This window comes from Gadus morhua, chromosome 1 (genome assembly GCF_902167405.1).
Source record: "Gadus morhua chromosome 1, gadMor3.0, whole genome shotgun sequence".
Lineage (NCBI taxonomy): Eukaryota > Metazoa > Chordata > Actinopteri > Gadiformes > Gadidae > Gadus > Gadus morhua.
The window spans coordinates 26,012,735-26,017,734 of record NC_044048.1 but is presented as its reverse complement, the minus strand read 5'-3'; positions in this window follow the sequence as shown (position 1 = coordinate 26,017,734).

Here is a 5,000-nt window from a genome sequence, read left to right as displayed (position 1 = left end):
AAATGTTGACTCTTTTGCCCTTGGGATTATCTCCTATTGTTTTGTGTCCAACCCAACCCTGCGTCCTGCAGGCGCACGGTTCCCATTCTGGGGATTCCCGTTGCGCACAGAATGAGCACACCACAACTATACAGGAGCGTTTCCAATAGGACATCTAACACAAAACAAAATATGTCACTATTGTTATCAATTACATTGGATCCTTGATTATTTATCTGCACCTATTTGTCTTGTTTTTTGAAACATTGACTCAAGCACAGCGAATCCTTTAGGAGGCAATCGGTTTTTAAACATCACATGTGATGCTATGTTGAAATAAACAAACGATATATAAGACTTATGAACCCAATTGGATTTGAGTGTGTGTGTCCAATTTTAAAAATATAACTGATATTAGAGCGATCTATGATTTCTTTTTCAATTGCGCAAAATGCTTCTCAATTTCAACGTCCCAAACTCCTATTAATTCCTCAAATAACTATAGCTGTAACAATTGTATACTTTGTTACTCTTAATACATTTGAATAGCTAGTATAGCTAACAGATAAATTCCGCTATTGGCACAGAGTAAAGAGCATAGTCTAAAGCAATCCTATCCCATTGCAGTCTGAAGGACAGACAAAGTTATATGCGTTGTTTGCGCTTGATTTCAAAGGACGCCGAGGCAGACGCGCCAAAGCAGTGATAAAAAATTATTACGAAGGCTAGTGAAAATGTCTGACATTTATTGCCAGATGCCTGAAGAAAACAGCCTGGTTTTAGGCTTGGGAAGCGAGTTGACTCATTCTAATAGGCCCTGGCTCTATGGACCTCTGCATCTTGCATCACAGCATCCCCGGAGGCACCGAACACAGACATTGGTGGATTGTAATGTTTGGTTTCGACATCCACATGTTGGGTTGGCCTACTGCTTGCCACTACAATATCTTTCACAAAATCGATTCAACATTAACATTAGTAACTTAAACAGTGACTTAAACTTCTATCACAACATATTATGTTGTAATATTTCTATAACTTAACAATTTAATAGCTTCAAATCACACCAATAATAGGCTACAAAATGATTCATACTAAATCAGAATAAACGTCTTATTACATTTATGAAGGAAACCCCGCCATCGTTCAGACACATTAACAGTCATTTAACAACATTATGCTTTGAGTAAAGTACTTCTTTCGTCTTTTTATGTGCTACAATAATGAACCATTTTAAAGCATAGATATCCGCATGCATTCAACAAACACACATCTGAAACACACACGCATGCACGACGCACACACACGCACACGCACACACACACACACACACACACACACACACACACACACACACACACACACACACACACACACACACACACACACACACACACACACACACACACACACACACACACACACACACACACACACACACACACACACACACAAAGACCTCCCCCATCTGGAAAAGTCCAGACAGCATCATGTTATGTTGAGCACCCACTCAGCATCACCATGATGCAGCAGATTGTAGACAGGACGCCACTGTGGAGTGGGTGCAGAAGAGTCGCTTTTTGCTATTTACTATTATCATGTCAGCTTATACAATAGCCTGTGTTTCCATGTATTTTAAAGCAGAAGGGAGACTGGGACAACTTCACCTTAGTAATTCCATCCTAACTTTTAAAATGATATAATCACCTTATCAACGTACTGAACAAATATTCACTATAACCAGGTGTGTTGATTCTGTATTTCCTGAATAAGGGCAAACAGTGGATCTACAAATGACTCACACATTATTGAATCTAAGGCAACAGACTTGTTGCATAGCCTTGATAACATCATGTCTTTCTTGGTGATATAGGATGATACGGCACAGGTTCTCATTCATCATATGAAAACATGTGCAATTCAGCATTCCTTATTTGATTCACATGTTCTTATCAGACAATCAACTAAAGGACCTATCAAATAACGTCAAAAGCAGAAATACCAGAAAATGGTGTGTTCGACAAGTGTTTTTCCAGCTTTCATTTTGCAGTTGGGGTGACCCTTCACGAGAGTCTCTTCTCTATGTCTGATTCTTTTTTTCTTTTGGGTTAGGATATTTTACCCTTGAGGGTTCTACGTTTGGAGTTATCTTCATATCCTCTAGCTCTAATGGGTAACCTATGAACCCCTTTGAGGTCCGATAAAGATCTCTGATGTAGGACTGGATTCATTTCCAGGATTCAGGTTTGAAGCCATTACATAACACATGAAGCAATTGGATCATGGTTGCCTATACTTTTACAACTAAACAGGACAAACTACAACTGACTGGAACAATAATTTGTGTCTGCTGATGGCAGTTTTTCCGGTCTTTGGATGTCTATTGATTTGTAATTTCGAAATACATCACAATGAAGCATTGTGCTGATTTCTATCTGTTACCAGGCCCGGTTCCAGAACAGAATGCCTTGGGGTGCATCTGAGATTACCGGGGGTGCACCAGTACTATACTAAAACCAGCTACCCAGCTTCAGTTCAGACTTCGCTTTTTTACACACAGGCTTTTCCTATCATAGACAAGCACTTCTGCGTAGTTCTACTGACATGTTGGGACAACAAACAATTACTGTGCTTAAAAGATGGTATCATATCATGTCTTGTGATGTGGAGAACATTTCAGCTGCAACATTAGCTTATTGATATCTTAGATAGCTTTGAATATGAGATAGGTTTTTGAGGTGTAAAAAAGAACAGAATTCTACACAAAAAAAAAACATGTGACTGCAATTCAAAAATAACGATTATTTTTTTTATAAATTGTGGCAGGATATTTGACGTAACAAATAATTGTACATTGCCACTTATAAATAAAACAGATTTTAGCTGAACAAGGAAAGAACACTTTCAGACTTTGAACTTTGAACAAAAAGTAATCATACTCTTAAAGTTAACACGATTGTAAATAAATGCAATAAAAAGAAATATGGGTTCTTATGAACATAATACATTTAATACATGTATTGGATATCCAACGGATATATAACTGTTGCTGCCGAAGAAGTTCAACGTCACTACCGTGCGCACTGCGCACCATAGATATACTATATGGGTGCGTGCATTTTGCACACGATGCCGGCCGGCGGCCAATCACAGCAGCGCTGATATAGAGCGACAACATTGCGACCTCGAGTGTGATATTGCTTTATACAACAGTTATACTAGTAAAATGTACTGTTAATAATAATAATTGACAATAGATTTTGATTTGTTTGTTTATTTAATCATATAAACGAATGAAATTGCTTCCGGCAACAAAAATAGATCCCCACTGAGCGGACTGTTGCCAAGCAACATATAAACAAAACACCATACATAAATGCGGAGGGATTTTGTCAGTTTGGTGAACAGTCAGAGTGATGTTGGATGCTGATATCTCAACGGTATTTAATGGAAATTGTCACAGGTTTCATTACAATTTGTTTTGTGAGCAAGTATTTTATTATTTTTTATCATATTTATAAAAAAAATAATCTTTTTTATTTTTTTTCAATTGAGGGTGCAAACATTTTTTTGGGGGGTGCAATGCATGCTTATGCACCCCCGTAGAACCGGGCCTGTCTGTTACGCTCCACACTAGTGATGGATTTAATGATTATTTTCCTTGATTCAGTTTGCGTCGGTCAGTTCGCCAAGAAGAATCGATCAGAATCGTTTGTTCGTCTGTTCGTTCGTTCAGTTGAGTTTCCGGTAGCTGTGAATCGATTCATGGAATGAACGGTACTCAGCTGAGTCAGTCAGACTCAGCTCCTCCCTCATTCTCATTCTCAAACGATTGTGGAAGTCGGTCATCGATCAACACAACATTACAACTTTAACCAAACGCAGCAGGATCGGGGGCTGTAGTTGATTATTGGATGTTTAACATATCAGCAAGATAATAAACTTGATTTAGCACTGATGGTGGGGGCCCCAGGTGAAGAACGAACCATGAAAGAACGAGACAGATTGACGAGACATTCAAATATTTGATTAATCTGGCATGACACAGAAAGTACAAAGACAGATTGCAGATTACAGATGACTGATTTACCATTTCACTGATATTGAATCGTGTTGTCGTACGCTCGCTCACTATGCCTCTTCCCTCTTCACCACTCACAGTCAGCGAAAAAAACAGCGAGTCAGCGAGTCAGCGACTAGTGGGTCTGGGAGGAGTCGAGTCTGAGGACGAACGGGAAAACGAGACAAACGAGAGAGAAGAATCAGTTTGGTTTGTTTCGTGTTGAAGATTCGTCCATTCGAACTGATTCGGTCGCGAACGACCCATCACTAATCTGCACATGGGATGGAGTCTGTCTGAGACTGGAGAGACCCATCAGCAGCAAGCCGAATGAAACAGAAGCTCACATATATATCACACGAATAAGAACCAAAACCAATGAGTTCTGGTTGTTATTGGATCAACCCCAATGAGGTCTGGTTGTTATTGGATCAACCCACATGAGGTCTGGTTGTTATTGGATCAACCCCAAAGGGGTCTGGTTGTTATTGGATCAAAACCAAAGAGAAAGACCCCTGGAATTGGCTGTACTCCCTGTCCAGTTCTGTGTAGGCATCATCTTGTGCTTTACAACAGCAGACCCGTAAGAGGCCATAGGCAGAGGAATCTTGTTAGTGTTTCATCCCTAGTTGAAGTCACATTTATAGCTCTTTTCAAACTTCTATTATGGTTCTTTACTTTCTGTTGTGACACCAAAATCTCCCGTCTGGGATTAACAAAGCAACTGCTGATCTTAACTTGACTCTCAGCCAAATGGTTCTGAGTTCGAACCCCAATGTCCTTGAGCAAGATGACTCCCCCTATTCCTTGATGACAAACTAGAACATGACTTGTATATACTGAATAGAGATGAACACACAGAGTTCAGACAAGTGAATATGATTGAGCGCTGAGCAAACTGGGCCGTGTGGATTAGTTATATTAGTTACATTCATCAGAAACATTGGCAGAATATGACATT